The sequence below is a fragment of the Pogoniulus pusillus genome, chromosome 31 (assembly GCF_015220805.1).
Source record: "Pogoniulus pusillus isolate bPogPus1 chromosome 31, bPogPus1.pri, whole genome shotgun sequence".
Taxonomy (NCBI): Eukaryota; Metazoa; Chordata; class Aves; order Piciformes; family Lybiidae; genus Pogoniulus; species Pogoniulus pusillus.
Window position 1 is genome coordinate 4,798,312 of NC_087294.1, and position 16,678 is coordinate 4,814,989.

A 16,678-nucleotide genomic window follows, 5' to 3' on the forward strand; every position below is an offset into this window, starting at 1 on the left:
CTTCAGGGCAGCTGCCTCCTGAGCTGGTAGGTAGGGTCAGGAAGCAGTGCAGCCTCCCTATAATCCAGGAGAAAGTAGTTCGGGACTTGTTGAGCCTCTTGGATCCTCACAAGTCTATGAGACCACATGGGATCCACTCTAGGGTGATAAGAGAGCTGGCAGATGAGCTGGCCAAGCTGCTCTCCATCGCTTAGCAACAGTCATGGCTCACTGGAGATGTGCCTGAAGACTGGAAGCTGCCAATGTGGTGCCTATCCACAAGAAGGGTCAGAAGGAGAACCTAGGAAATTACAGGCCTAGCAGCCTGACCTCAGTGCTGTGCAAGATAATGGAGCAGATCATCTTGAGTACAATCACAGAGCACCTACAGGATGGCCAGGGCATCAGACCCAGCCAGCACAGATTTAAGAGAGGCAGGTCCTGCTTGACCAACTTGATCTCTTATTATGATCAGGTGACATGCCTGGTGGATGTGGGGAAGGCTGTGGATGTAGTCTACCTGGACTTCAGCAAGGCATTTGACACTGGCTGCCATAGCAAACTCCTGGCCAAGCTGGCAGCTCTTGGCTTAGACAGGGGCACTCCGTTGGGTTAAGAACTGGCAGGATGGTCAGGCCCAGAGAGTGGTGGTGAATGGTGCCACGTCCAGTTGGCAGCCAGTCATTAGTGGTGTATCCTAGGGATCAGTGCTGGGCCCTGTTTAATATCTTCACTGATGATCTGGCTGAGGGGATTGAGTCCACCATCAGTAAGTCTGCAGATGACACCAGGTTGGGAGCATGTGTTGATCTGTTTGAGGGCAGGAGGGCTTTGCAGATGGACTTGGACAGACTGGGTAGATGGGCACAGTCCAACACCATAAGTTTTAACAAGGCCAAGTGGCAGGTTCTGTATTTCAGCCACAACAACCCCATGCAGTGCTACAGGCTGGGGACAGAGTGGCTGAAGAGCAGCCAGACAGAGAGCAACCTAGGGGTACTGGTCAACAGGCAACTGAACATGAGGTCTTTTTCAACCTGGTTAACTCTGTGATTCTGTTTACTGTGAGTTGAAGTAAACAGGACTGTTTACTGCAAAATGAAGTTCATATTTTAAATGGTGTCATTAAAATGTGCTTTAACCTTTATTAGTTGATGTCATCAACATAAAAAACATCTAATTTCATAGCTTCTAGGTTGAGCTGGCAAAAGTAGGGCTCTGAAAGAGATATATATATATATATATATATATATATATATGTATCTTTCAATGTGTGTATATATATATATATATATATAATAATAATAATAATAAAACCAATACAGGCTGAGAGGTATACTTTGCTCTCCCAACCATGCAGTAGGCCAGTGAAGAAAACAGCTTTTGTAATAAATCTTGCTGTTCTCATTTCCACATCGGATTCAGTTCATTTCCTGCACTGACTTACTGATAATCCCACAAATGATCCCACTAGAGCTGGTAGTGGTTATTGTGAAATGAGGCAGTATGTTAGAATTGAGTGTCTATGTTTGGACAAAATTAAGGATTCAATAAATTGAAGTTCATAATGCTGGAAGAACAAATTCTTCCTCAACAAAAACCTTACCAGACTTAACAACCATTAACAACATTATTGGACTTAAGAACTAATAAATAGGATTTCTGATAGAAATGCAATGTGGAACTTGCTTTTTTGATGACTGGTTGTTGTTTTATTATTTTTAATGTGGAATGGCAGTTAATTGCCCAGCTATTTTCAGAACTGAAGGCTGAACAATCTGAAGGCAGACCAGTAAGGGGAGCTCTTACCAATATAATAAACTGCTTTTGAAAAAATAACTGCTGCAGCATGAGCAATGGTGGGTCAGAGTCTTATCCTGCTTTGGAACACTAATACTTTTCTCTCTGGATATGCTTGCAGCTGGAGATGAACGTTCACCTTCAAAGGATCCTTCCAGAACAACATTTGCAGTAGGAGATTTTGAAATGTACTATATTTAGCTCTGGAAATGATGACATGTTTAGTTACCTGATGTTTTCTTTTTGTGCTTAGGTGCAGAGTCCTACTACATTACAACAATACATCTGAGGTGTGATCTTTTCAGATGTTACTGGTAGGTCTGTGCATCCCCACACCACTAGCCTCCTTTAACAGTTGCTCTGTATTCAGTTGCAGAAGTTTTAGTGAACTTAAATCATAGGAAGTCATTGTTGATACGGTCAGAAGAAATTTAATGAAGATTATTTTTGCTCCTCTTCATTTCCTCATCATACAAAATGTATGTGATTGTAGAGTGCCTGTGCCTTATCCAACAAATCATAAGGACCAGGAGAGCAAGTTTTCTTACACCTGCTGTTCTACCTTGCTTTTGTCCTGGATGGGACCACTTTCCCATGTGAAATGATAGTGTAGTTTTGCTTCTTTTTAATCTCTGGATTTTCCTGGACTGTCAACTTTACTGGTTGTAAAATGTCTTTTGCACGTGTTGTATGCATATCATTAAATGTGTAGGTGTTTCAGAAGCTAGAGACTGAGCAGTGATGAGTAACCCTGAATAATGGTAGCCTTCTGTATCATCAACCAGCTTGAAATTAAAATACAAGAGAATACCTTTCTGCAGCTGTAACATGAAGCATGCTCCCTTTATTTGCTTTTGCTTTTGGTCTCAGCTGACACTAATTAGATATTTTCATTTTGGTAAAGTTACAAAGGCAATATCCATTTTAAATATTCCTTAAGAAAGCAGGCAAGTACAGCTATGGCAAGGTCAGAGTGATAGAGGATGTTTTGCTGCTGGACAGTGGCAATTCGGGCAAAGGCAGCTGAAAACAACATTCAAATGGCGCAGGAGAGAAGGGATGAGAAGGTGGCAAAGCTAAGCATCTGAACAAGTCTTGTCAGGAGGACCAGCTAATCTGAAATCTTGGAACATTAAATGTTTCCCCTTTTGGCTTTGAGTAGCTTTTTAAAAAGCCATCTCTGCCTGTTTAGCCTGCTGTGTGACAGCAGAAGCCAGAAGGAGCTGCAGGGAGTGGGAAGGGAGGGATTCTGAGGGTGTATGTGTTTCAGAAGGTGGTTCCTAAATTTGTTTGCTACATGCACAAAAGAAAATAGACCAAGCTGACACTGCCTTTTCAGTATGTAGCTATTCTAGCTAATGTATTTAAAAAAATATACTATAAACAAAAAAGAACTGTGAAGGTGCTGAAAATAACTCATTGTTTGAATTGCTAACTACAAGAAACAACCCGTTACAACCCTTGATTTGAAACACTGAAGGAGGCTTCGATTTAGTGCATTTTTTGGTTATCATAGTTACATGAAGATCATAACCAAAACAAGTCATAGAACCAAGGAGAACAAACAGCTATAAATGGTCTAAGTTTTAAGACTAGTGGGCAAACACTGGCAATGTTTAATCTATGCTCAAGTAATAGCTTGTGCCACTATTTGGTTTCTGACTAGTCAGGAGACTTGCCTTGGGACATCTAGGACAGGATCATGAGTATGTTGGAACCTTGTGGCTCTTGGGTTGAGGGAATATCAAAGTCTGGATTTGTTCAGTCTCAAACTGCTACACTCAAAATGTGACAGATACTTTCCCCCTTTGTCCTACCACTCAGTATGTGAGATATGACAATCATGCACATTTGTAATGCCTGTGACAACATGAAGTGATGCAATAATGAAGTATCATGTATATAAGTAAGAGTGAAAAGTAGATTTAGCTTACTTTTTAAAAAATATGGAATAAAAATACATCTGAACATAACTTGTGTGTATCACTAAGTACTGAATGTAAATAATTTTAAGTATGATCTCTGGTGCCATCTATTTTAATGAAGCTGCCATTTAAATATAGGTAAATTATGCAAGAAGTGTTGAGAACATAGACGAAAAGCTAAGTCATTAGTTTCAGTTTCTTCTAGGTGTTGGTAAGAAAGTAATTATTAAAAAGTAATAAATACTCAAAGCAAGTGTTAGCAAATTAATTAAGGGTTTGTTCATGCAAGTGTGGACTTCTTACCAAGTACACTGAACTTGTTACTCTAAAGAGTTGTTCTGCTAGCTTTCAATACCTGCTCAGATGCAACACTCAGTGCTACATTTAGCAGTAGTGTTTTTACATATGTCTTACTGTGAAAATTAGTTCTGAGAAGGGAAGATGTTAGCAACATATTGTGGTGAGACTACTTTGCTGTTTAATGGTCAGTGCACCTTTAATTTAATATGATCTAGTGAAGAAGTGAAAAGTCTGACATTGCTCAAGCAGGTAACTTTTGCTTGCCTTAAGGTACATTTCCTCATCATTAAAATGAGGATAAGTGTACTTCTTTCTACTACTCCTGGAATGTGTCTAGAGAAGGGCAACAAAGCTGGTGAAAGGCCTGGAACATAAACCCTATGAGGAGAGGCTGAGGGAGCTGGGGGTGTTTAGCCTGGAGAAGAGGAGGCTCGGGGGTGACCTCATTGCTGTCTACAACTACCTGAAGGGAGGCTGTAGCCAGGTGGGGGGGTGGCCTCTTCTCCTAGGCAACCAGCAATAGAACAATGGGACACAGTCTCAAGTTGTGCCAGGGGAACTGTAGGTTGGATGTTAGGAGGAAGTTGTTGGCAGAGAGAGTGATTGGCATTGGAATGGGCTGCCCAGGGAGGTGGTGGAGTCACCGTCCCTGGAGGTGTTGAAGCAAAGCCTGGCTGAGGCACTTAGTGCCATGGTCTGGTTGACTGGCTAGGGCTGGGTGCTAGATTGAACTGGATGATCTTGGAGGTCTCTTCCAACCTGGTTGATTCTATGATTCTCTCCTAGAGGAACAGAAAAAGTAGGAAATAGTAGTTGCACAAAACTGGTGCAAATGCAGCAGTGGTACTTCTCTAAGTGCAATCTGCCTTACAGAGCAGCAGTGTTCTGTAGGCAAATTAAGAGAGCATGTGATATTGCTATAAATAATAGAGGGTTTGACTTCTGTTTTCACTTTGGAAGCTGAGGCTTTGTCTTTACTGTATGGATACTCCTGTATTTAAGTCACTCGATTCAAGATTGCTGTTTCTCTCTTTCTGCGTGTGGCTGAATGTTGTAGTTCATCCTTCTTGTGGAATTGGGTCTTGTTGATTCACACATGCAGATGAAAAAGGAGATTGCTCCACTATTGCAAAGTTTAAATATAGCCTGAAGTATCTGATTCTAGTTCCTGGGACTCTTGTGTGTCTGTGTGGATTTATTTCTGGAAAATAAATGTGTTATGTTGGCAGAATGAGCTGCAGCAAAGATTAGAGTTCATCTTCCTATGTATTTTACTTCAGCCCTCAACATGTAATAGGGTAGGATTCCTGCAAGGTATCACTCAAAGTCACGATCACAGTTTGTAGGGACTGGTGAACAACTACCAGACGTAGTTTTCTCTGTAGTTGCAGCACTACAGGTGGTGAGGACAGGATTACAGAGGTTGTTATAACTGCAGATGTGTTTTGGAAACCTCCTGTGATATGTTTTCCTTTACTACCTAAACTTAATTCTTACGGTGGCTTGTAAATTAGGAAATAAGGCACAGATGGCTTAAATTAAACACCAGGATTGAGTGATGCTGTAGTTTTAACTGTTTCAGCTGCTCAGAGTTCTCTGCTGGAGAAGTAAACAAATTACAATAAATGTAAGCCAAACAATAAGGTGGGTGGGGGTATTTGTTGTCTTTTGCAGATATCGAGGAGGTAACACAGGGATCCTGGTCTTCACAGCTCACCAACTGATAGTAAGTGCTGCCAGCAGGGCAAGGGAGGTGATTCTCTCCCTGTATTCTGCTCTTGTGAGACCCCACCTGGAGTATTGTGTGCAGTTCTGGAGCCCCTAACGCGGGAAGGACATCGAACTGTTGGAGCAAGTCCAGGAGGTCACAAACATGATCAGAGGGCTGCAGCAGCTCTTCTGTGAGGACAGGCTATGAGAGTTGGGGCTTTTCAGCCTGGAGAAGGCTTTGAGGAGAGCTTACAGCAGCCTTCCAATATCTGAAGGGGGCTTGCAGGAAGGCTGGGGAGGAACTATTTACAAGGTCTTGTAATACAGGATGAGAGGTAATGGGTGTAAACTGGAAGAGGGCATATTGAAACTAGGTATTAGGAAGAAGTTCTTTACAGTGAGGGTGGCAAAAGACTGGAACAGATTGCCCTGGGAGGTTGTGGATGCTTGCTCCCTGGAGGTGTTCAGTGCCAGGATGAGGCCTTGAGTGACCTGTTCTAGTAGGAGGTGTCCCTGCTAGAGATCTTTTAGCTCCCTTCCAATCTAAACCATTCTATGATTCTAAGTGCTGTAATATAGCCAGAAACAGAGCCCTAACTCTGATTATTTTATGGCACTTTAGCTATAGGACTGTTGTTACACTGTTAAAAGAAGCCCAAGGGTTTAGCCTGTGTAGCACAGTTGAAAATCTCCAAAGTAAAGCATTTTCTTTTTGTAAATAAGAATTATATTAACAGATGCAATCTATACCTTGGTCTAACATTAATTCAGCCTTCACTCTTCAAGGTTTTTGTGGGCCCAGCTGGTCCTCTGGCTATGCACTCTAATATGAAATCCTTGTGGGAGTGTGAGGAATAGTATGAAAAATTTACAATTTTAGCTTCTGATTGATACCTGCCTGAACATGAGCCAGCAGTGTGCCCAGGTGGCCAAGAGAGCCAGTGGCATCCTGGCCTGCATCAGGAATGGTGTGGCCAGCAGGAGCAGGGAGGTCATTCTGCCCCTGTACTCTGCACTGGTTAGACCACATCTTGAGTACTGTGTTCAGTTCTGGGCCCCCCAGTTTAAAAGGGACATTGAGATGCTTGAGCGTGTCCAGAGAAGGGCGACGAGGCTGGGGAGAGGCCTTGAGCACAGCCCTACGAGGAGAGGCTGAGGGAGCTGGGATTGGTTAGCCTGGAGAAGAGGAGGCTCAGGGGTGACCTTATTGCTGTCTGCAACTACCTGAGGGGAGGTTGTGGCCAGGAGGAGGTTGCTCTCTTCTCTCAGGTGGCCAGCACCAGAACAAGAGGACACAGCCTCAAGCTGTGCCAGGGGAGATTTAGGCTGGAGGTGAGGAGAAAGTTCTTCCCTGAGAGAGTCATTGGACACTGGAATGGGCTGCCTGGGGAGGTGGTGGAGTCGCTGTCCCTGGAGCTGTTCAAGGCAGGATTGGACGTGGCACTTGGTGCCATGGTCTGGCCTTGAGCTCTGTGGTAAAGGGTTGGACTTGATGATCTGTGAGGTCTCTTCCAACCTTGGTGATACTGTGAAATGGTAAGTTTTGACTATGAAAGCCATCAGAGGATTGGGCCTTTCTGTGTACTACTCCTTATGTACTATTCCTAGAGCTGCTAGATTCAGTTTGGTTCTGGTTTCCAACAAGCAGTAAATTACACTTACTCTGTTTAGGCATTTTGTTGTTCCTTTTTGAAGAAAGAGAATGTGCATAGAATAGACTAGAACACAGTTTCAGTTTCTTTGTAATACAAGTGATTAAGACTCCTGCAAGCTCTTGTAGTGTTGGTGTCCCCTATTGCCAAGTTTGGAGATGAAGTAATTTCTCCCATAGGAGACTCCTTTGACCCTTTGTTGTAAGCATTATTTTCTGGGAGCAGAGGTTATGCTTAACATGGGGTACTGTGCTAGTCTGAAGCAGGGTAGAACGTTTTGGTGAGAAGAACTAGGTCATAGGCTGTGAAAGGAAAACAGTGGTGATGTCTGCTTCCCTCAGAGTCTTGCTGAAGAAGAAAGGAAAACATTAGATAACACTCTCACCATTTTCACTCACTCTGATTTGGGCTTCTGACTGAGCTGCATCTCCCTGACCTCACCTTCCACTCACCTTTGCTTCTTAACCTCTTGGCTGAACCTCCATTCTTCCTTAGGACTGGGGTAAGGTTGAGAGGGGTAGGGGGAAGGTGCAGGGGTGGTTGAGAGCCCCTCCTGGGGACTCAGGTTTCTGGGAGGGAGAGGCCTGGAACATAAACCCTATGAGGAGAGGCTGAGGGAGCTGGGCTTGTTTAGCCTGGTGAAGAGGAGGCTCAGGGCAGAGCTCATTGCTGTCTATAACTACCTGAAGGGACATCGTAGCCAGGTGGAGGTTGGTCTCCTCTCCCAGGCAACCAGCAACAGAACAAGGGGACACAGTCTCAAGTTGTGCCAGGGTAGGTATAGGCTGGATGTTAGGAGGAAGTTGTTGGCAGAGAGAGTGATTGGCATTGGAATGGGCTGCCCAGGGAGGTGGTGGAGGCACCGTCCCTGGAGGTGTTCAAGAAAAGCCTGGATGAGGCACTTAGTGCCATGGTCTGGTTGACTGGCTAGGGCTGGGTGCTAGGTTGGACTGGATGATCTTGGTCATCTCTTCCAACCTGCTTGATTCTATGATTCTATCACCTTTTACCTAGTATATTTATGTCTATAACTGTATATATTGTAAATATCTGCTTGTACATTGTGCCAGCTGTAAATAAATAGCTTCATTTATATTCCCAGAGCCAGCTGAGACTAGTCTGGGTGATTTCAAAAGTGTGGGGGGCAGGGAACACCCAAACCATCACAGATTCTTATGAACACAGTGGAATTTCACACACTGTGACTTTTGGTGATAATCAAAAGGCAGGAATATGGTCGTGCCAGCGCTGGGAGGAGAGTCAGGCGTGTGATGGTGCTCCAGCTCATTGGCACGAACTTCTTTTCCTTCCATGTTAGCCCTTTGGATGGGAGGGGGAAATCGGCTCTAAATGCTTTGTTATCACATACCCATAGCCCCCCCCGCACAGCCATCCTTGGCTTTCTGTAACGCATCTGGTGGCTCACGATGTTGGTGTTTTGGCTTTTTTCCCGAGGGCGGCAAGGGGCTGAGAGGCGGCGGGAAAGCGGCGGCGACAGGTTGTTTCTTTCTGTCAAACCGGCCGTTACCGCGCCGCGTCACAGTGTCACGGCGTGATGGCACTGCCCGGACCCCACGGACGGCTCCGATCGCGCAGATAGAACCGAGGACGGCCCGCGGCTCCCAGAGGGAGGCTCCGGGGCATCTCCCCTGCCCCGGCCGAGCGGAGCGGCCGGGCCCGGCGCTGCGGGAGACACGGCGGGGGCGCGGCCGGCCCGGGGAAGTGTGGCGGTCACGTGGCGGCGGGTCACGTGGCGGCGGAGTCGGGCCCAGCCGCCGCCGCTCCGGTAGCGGTGAGAGACGGAGCCGGGAGGGCGGGCGGGAGGAGGCGCGCGGGGTCGGGGCGGGTGTGAGGAGGGAGCTCGGGGAGGGAGCTCAGGCATGCGAGCGGCCGCCGCCCGCTCCACCGCCGCGCCCCGCCGAGGTGAGTGCGGGGAGGGGAAGATGTGCGGGGCAGGGCCGCAGGGCGGGGGCGCCGCCGGGGGCGGGCTGGGCCGGGAGGTTTTAGAGGCTGCGAGCGGCTCCAAAGGTGTTTTCCTTTTGTTTCGGGAGGCACCGCAGGCCGACGGCACGGCCCGGTCTATGTGAGGGCGCGGGGTCCCGCGGCGCCGCGTTCCTCTCGTGGAGGTTCTCCCGTGCGCCTAACGGGCACCGGCTGGCCTCGATCCTGGCTCCTCCCGTCAGCCCCAGCAGCCGAGGGCTGGAGCTCCTAGCCCTTGCCTTGTACCTACGCCTTGGGGCGCTCTGAATGCCGGGTGGGGGTGGTCCCCGCCCTCCCACGGAGGTCGCCGTTCCGCCTCCCCTCGCGGCTGGGGTCCTCCAGCGGCCGGAGCTCCGGGAGCCGCGGGCGGCGGCGGGGCGGGTAGAGGTGGTGTTGCTTTCGGCATCACCTGTGACCCTCCGCACGCTGCCTGTAGCGCTACGATATTTGCCTGGGTTTATTTTTCTTTCTCCCCACTCCTGTGTTCCCCTCACCCTCACTTCTCGCGGTGAGGGGGCAGGCGGTTAGCAGATTCGCTCTGCGATGGAGTGCAGTTCTCCCAGCCAGTGCAACTCCTTCGTGTTCTTTTGTGTTCTGTCTTCATGTCATGCGCTGCAATAAATACCTGCATGTGAACAGCTGCGAGCACCTTGGCTTCCGAAAGGTTTCCTGAAAAGTGCGGGAAGCGTTTAGCATTTCAGTGCTTAAATTTGTCTTGAGCAGTAAAGTATGCAGTTGAAAAAACCCCTGTGTGGTGTCAGATCAAAGCTCCGCCTGGTTTAGATTCCGCTTTCTGCAGCTGGCATAGAGCAGATGCTTAGGAAACACCATAACAACGGGGTGAGCGTGCTGTGAGGCTTTGGGAGACCAGCCAGGCCTCCAGCAATTTGAGGTTAAGGCATTTCCTCAGCCAAATGCCATGTTTAAGTGCTTAAGAGCCCTTTTTCTTTCATAACTTAAGTTACAAGACAAGACGAAGGCCTGTTAGTTGTCTGTGAAAAAATAAACCTCCATGCCTTGTCATAGGTAGTTTTGTTTTACCAGGATGGAATTTGCTTTTCCAAGGATTACTGCTTTGTAAGCAATGTATTATGTTTTCAGTGCGTAAGGAGTATTTGCAACAGATATTTCTTATGTGTGTGGGAGCTGTAAATAGTAAATCTGGTTTGTAATGTCTGTTGTTACGAACAGTTGCAAAATTTAGATCTTAAAAACCCTCAAATATTTGCACGATAGACTCCCCTGTAGTAAGATGTTGGTTAAAATAGTGAGTTTTACTGTAGTGCCATACTGACAGCTATGATGGTTATATGGATATGAACCACTAACACAGCTATTTCTGTTGAAACTTAAAGAGTTAATTTGTATTTAAGAAAGAGATAACTTATTAATGGCACAGATTTTTCATTACATCAAGGCTTCTGTTAAAACTATTTCAATAATCCCATCATAGATTTTTTTTTTTGTGATAGAAAAATGGCAGTGATCCCTAGGGATGCTAGCTATCAGCTTGACTCTGCAACCCTAATTCAAGAAACAGCTTCATGCCTGGAGCTCCTAACCTGATTGCTCTTATAAGGAACATTTGCATGAGTGGGCCTCATTTTTCACAGGCAATGTGAATGTCAAGCAAAGCAGAGTTATTTCAGAAAACCACATATTCCCCCCCCCCCCCAGGTGGTGTTTTATAAGAAGGTCATTATCAGTTTCTTGGGGGCTGAAAGGAGGTAGTGGGTTGAGTTTGTGTGTAGAGATAGATATTTCTGAGGTGAAAAATAAAAGCTGGCTTCTGGAACTGTTCTGCATTATTTTCATGGGAAGATGGTAATTTTTCTTGTACAACACATCACTGGTTCTTACAGCAGACTTCAGAATTTGCTCTCACCTAGGCAACAGATGTTTGTTCTGAAACCTTTAACATATTATGCTATAAAAACCCTCTAGAATTTGAACTACACTGAGCTTCCGATGGGCAATTTGAAGTATTCAATATGTTTTCTTTAGTGAGTTGACAAATAGACTTAAATGATTCTGTTGTAAGCTTAACCAAGAAAACCATTATGGTGCAACTTTCCCTAGCTCACTGAATTGTTTTTGGTTTGTTTTCACCAAACCAAAGAAATTGATTCAGCTACACTTCCAAATGGAATATTTTAAGCTAGCTTCTAGGAAAAAGTACTTTTAAAATGTAGTTATTAAGCATGCTTACAATACACAGCCTTTTAACAGTACTTTTCATTAGTAGGTCTCAAAGCACCTTGCAGAATAACTCAATGTAATTATTCTCTTCTTGTCTAAGGGTAATTATTCTCATCCAGTGCTCATAAAGAGATCATTGTCTGTCTGTGATCACTATAAGAAATGCTGTAAGGTCTAACAATAAAACCAGATTGTTGATTCAATTTTTTTATAGTAAGAGCCACAAATTCAGCTTTCTGTTTTGTACAGTTTTCTGTTGTAGCATTTTTATCTCCTCTAATAATTTCTGAGGTAATTTCTTAATCTATCTTTCATGCCAAGGTTGCAAGCTGAGACTGTGCTTTTAAGTAGAACATACTTTTCAGCATTGGAAAAAACCCTCCTGAAAATTCAACTGCATTCATTTATGAGTTAGGAGAATGATTGAAGACAGTTTCTGTTACTGAAGTACTAATGTTGCATGTCTCCAGGTCAGTTACCAGGGAGCTTGGCTGCTAAAGGAGTCTGTACAGATACCTCATGGTATCACTTAGGCAAAAAAAACAAACAATGGAGAGAATATGTGTGAATTAGTGAGTGGCCAGCATCCTCCTATCTTCTTATTTTTCTTTCCACATGACAGGGGTGGAGGAAGTGGTAGGAAATCTTGCATCTCATTTGTTTGTTTTTTGTTTTCATCTGGAACCACCAGATTTAGCTGCTGTCAGTGTCTCATTTCTGTAATTTATCTGGTAGCAGAACAAACTTCAGATGGCAGAAGTGTGAAGTTCACACCCTTAAATTGTATTTCCAAGTACTTATGTCATTTGGCAAATGCAGATTATTATCACTAATTATATTATTGGTGCATTTTATTAGTCTAGGACTTGAGGCCTTCTGTTTTGGTGTTTTCCAAAATAGAACAGAAAGCCATTTATTTGTTTTTTGTTTTTTTAATTCAAGTCAATAATTTGAGGTGTTGCCATTTAGGGATAAAATACAAGTTAGGAAATACATGAAATAACTTACCACACAGGACTATAATGTAGAACAATATGGTATGCTGCATACTAATTAGTATAGGAACTGTATCCCCAGATAGTGTGATGCTACCTAGAAACATGAGCTCATAGAACTTAGCTCTAAGTTGTAAACCCTTTATTAAAGAGGACAAAGGCTTACCTACTGTGCTGAAATATTTGCCAGCAGTCTCACAGGTGTAGTCAGTGATTTCAAGTGGCTCTCCATAAATCAATGTCTGCTTGTTGGCAGGCAAGCTTCTAGAGTCCAGTTAGATCTGTGTGGATTCAGATTATATGGAAAAAAGCACTGAGAGGAAATGGACTGAGAGGTCCATTTCCAAAAAGTTTCTCTGCCTGTTTCTGTGTTCATTGTTTTTGTGTGACTCTTGTTTGTTTTGTGCTTTTGTATTTGATCCATTATTTTAATGTTATTTTTAGCTAATGTCTTTGTTTCCATCCGTTTGCTGTATTTAAAACTTGAGTATCTTTTATATGGTCTGTGAACAGTTTTCAGTTTGTGATTATACCCATGAAAAACCTTGGTGTTACTCAGCTGTATGTCATATCCTTTATTGGTATAATATATCAAAGCTCATCCTGTGAACCTCCCAGGGTAGCATGGGGATCCTGATTAGTTTGTGATTGTTGCCTTCTGCATAGCTTCAGAGCTAGCAGACCTGGATGATTGTTGTATGGTTTCTTTGTACCTTGAGTCTGCAGAGTCTTCAACACCCTTATCTAGTGCACAGTACTATTTGCAAAGCATATACTTGAGGATTAACTCTCTCATTAGAATATAAACATCTAGCACTTCTCAGTACAAGTATCAATCCATCCTATCAGCTTTTCTGTTTTGAGTGTAAGATGCGATAGGTTACTCTCCTTTGAAAACATTCTTTGCATTAAATACTTGTTGAAGCAAATGTCTAGCAGCTAACCTGATTTCTAAGCAAAAGGTTTGTATGTTGCTTGTTTCACTAGTTGGAGTAATAATTGCAAAGTAAAATTTGGAAGAAGGCCAAACCTACTCATGTAGCCATTTAAAGAAAATTATTCCAAATGCTTTACTGATGCTACCTGCAATCATTCAAGGAGATGAAAAACATAAAAAGGAGCCATAAATATTGGACATAATATGAAAAAAAAACCCACTTTCTATATATACGTTGAGAATGCTTTAGAAGAGCAGTGATTTTGAACATAACGTTATTGCAAAAAGCAAAGGTTGGCTACCTGCTGTGATTGTGATAGATCAGAGTCCACAGGAGGCTCTTTAGTTGGAGAGAGAGTGTAGCTAACACAATTCTTAAGCTGTGAGAGAACGTGCTGTCACTTCTGTTTTGGTGCATTGTCTAGTGGGACCACTAGCAGTCTTGGCATCACTAACAGTCTTATCACTGCCTGTGTTTGATAAAGAACAGATCTTGCTATTCTAATGGCACAGTGGAGTGACTTCTAGGAAATCCTTTCAGTTGTAAATAACTAAAACACAGCCCCGAAGAGCAACATATCTAAAATCTGAATAGAATGCACGAAAGGGAGATTGAACATCTTTGGTGAATAACATAGATTGTGGATAACAGCAAATGTATACAAATATAAAAAATGTTACTCATGAAGTATTAAGTGAAACTTGCAAGGAGGAACAAATACAGCTAAGGGAGAAGGAGGAAGAGTTGCGTGTTTATGGTGTCTTCCCTAGCTCTCATGAGTGATGTAAATGTATTAAGCACTGTTACTATATAAATATCTTGGCTGCCATACAACTGCCTTACATAGTGTTTTTGGAAATGAGGGAATTGAACAGTGTAGGTGCTGAACCAGCTTTAGATATTTTACCTTCCTTTTTCCCAGGCAGAAAAATACAGATCTAGGAATGGTCTTTCAGCTCAGAACAAAGGTCTTTCTTCATCAATACTTTGTTTTTAAGAGTAGCTGATAGCAGATGCCTGTAGAAGAGTATCATAGGGTCTGCAAACAGCTGGATGTCTGAAGGAAGCATCACTGGCTTCTAGCAGGGTACAGTTTGGGATTCCCTGGGCACATGGTTTGGTATTTAATAATTTGTTTAATGACTGTTGTGGATATATGAATTATTTTTTGAGCCCTTATAGCTGTAGCATTCTCAGCATTCTGTGACACAAGACTTAGAGAAGCCTAAGTGTCCATTTTAATTAAGGTGTTGCCATCTTAAGTTACAATCCCCCAATCCTTTAACTTTCCGTAGTGTAAACCCCTTTTATTTTTAATTTGTACAATTTGGTATCAAATTTGTATGGGTAAAGTTGAGCGTTTGATGTGTACATAAGGAATATAAGACCTTGTGTGCACTTAGTGAGAAAACAGAGAAGATCTCTTTATACAATCTCCTTATTTTCAATAGTGGCCAGTTTGTCAATGCTTTACATCTCTCTTGAACTGCTTTTATCCAGTTTTGCTCTTAGCAGTGTGGGTTTTTTGCAAAGACTAAAGTGTTCATATCTATAGATGAATTGTGTCTATAGAAACATTGTGAACATAAAGAGTTTGCTTTGGAGAAGTAGTTGGCAAGTTTGTGATTGTTTATAGGAAAGTTTCAATTCAGATATTGATGCAAGTGGCAGAGGACAGGTTCAATACCCGTATTTATTGTGTGGTTGTAAAAAAAAAGGCATTCCTGAATAATGTGGAAACAGAAGAGTATGTAAATGAGCTTACTCTTTCCTGTGACCATGACTTCAGCTTTCACTTCATCTGTAAAGAAACAGTCATAAAGGAAATGGATTTGATTTGCCTTTCCACACTTGGATTGCTCTGGAGATTGCAGAGGACTTCTCTAGTTTGCTGTGGACTTATTCTCAGCTTGTATTCGTCCTTCCCTCTCTTGGCTATTAAAGTTTGCTAGCAGGTCTTTAAAACTGTTTGATGCCTAAGGCAAAGGTTCCTTTATGGCAGTATATATGTATTTTTATTTCTTTTTAATTTTTTTCCTTCTCAATTTATCAGAACAGAAAGCAGAGCTACAGCTTCTGCTGTCTGATAGCTTTTTATGGTTTTAATTAGATAAAGTAATGAAAGTGACTGAATTCTAGGAGAGAGATTTAAATAAATGCATTTCAATCTTACAATGACGTGAGAGGCAGTGAAAATTTGCTATCTTGCATGAATGATCAAGGCATAAAATGAAACCAGCTTGTGTTACAGGCATATAGTTTAGAACCATATCCACTTTTCCCAAAGTGGAGGCGAAGAAGTCAATAAAATAAAAACATGAGAGGGATGGGAGAAGGGGCATGGTTCTTCTAAAGACACCTGAATCAAAGCCTACTATGAATTGTAATAGACCACCATGAGAAAGAATTAGTCTCTCTCAGGAAAACCTTAGTTGCAGCACCAAAGTTCTAGTAAAAGCAAATACCGCTCATAGGATTAAGTAATGAAGTTCTCTGAGGTACAGACCTTACAGATTCTGACAGCCTGCTGAGAAGACATTCTCTCTTCCTTTACACCAGTAGAATAACCTTGTGGAACATGTATTAAAAACAATGTACATTATTTCCCAGTACTGGAAAGAGGGGTTTTGAATTCAGAAGGCTGTTCTCTTGGAGATTGAAGAAAGCATTCTGTATGAAAAGGTATCATTTGAGCTCAGTACTTGTGCTAGGAGCGCATACCTGTACAGTATTAGTTCCTTTCTTGTATTTCCAGAAGATTAAGTGCTTCTTACTAATAAAAAGTAACACACAAGCCCTATGAGGAGAGGCTGAGGGAGCTGGGATTGGTTAGCCTGGAGAGGAGGAGGCTCAGGGGCAACCTTATTGCTGTCTACAACTACCTGAGGGGAGGTTGTAGCCAGGAGGAGGTTGCTCTCTTCTCTCAGGTGGCCAGCGCCAGAACAAGAGGACACAGCCTCAAGCTACGCCAGGGGAAATTTAGGCTTGAGGTGAGGAGAAAGTTCTTCACTGAGAGAGTCATTGGACACTGGAATGGGCTGCCTGGAGAGGTGGTGGAGTCGCCGTCCCTGGAGCTGTTGAAGGCAGGATTGGATGTGGCACTTGGTGCCATGGTCTAGCCTTGAGCTCTGTGGTAAAGGGTTGGACTTGATGATCTGTGAGGTCTCTTCCAACCTTGGTGATACTGTGAAAAATAAATT

The 16,678-nt window shown here is 43.4% G+C and overlaps 1 protein-coding gene across 10 annotated transcripts in view; it reads left to right on the forward strand.

The window, feature by feature from the left end:
- The first annotated feature begins 5,653 nt into the window (after window positions 1–5,653).
- TULP4 (TUB like protein 4) overlaps window positions 5,654–16,678 on the forward strand; it is a 171,008-nt gene continuing 159,983 nt past the window's right edge. For 7 of the 10 annotated variants that reach the window (XR_010308008.1, XR_010308018.1, XR_010308015.1 and 4 more), the window contains exon 1: window positions 9,176–9,289. The gene's annotated coding sequence lies outside the window, so the exon portion shown is untranslated. The other 3 variants (XR_010308009.1, XR_010308011.1, XR_010308016.1) reach the window with 3 other exon arrangements.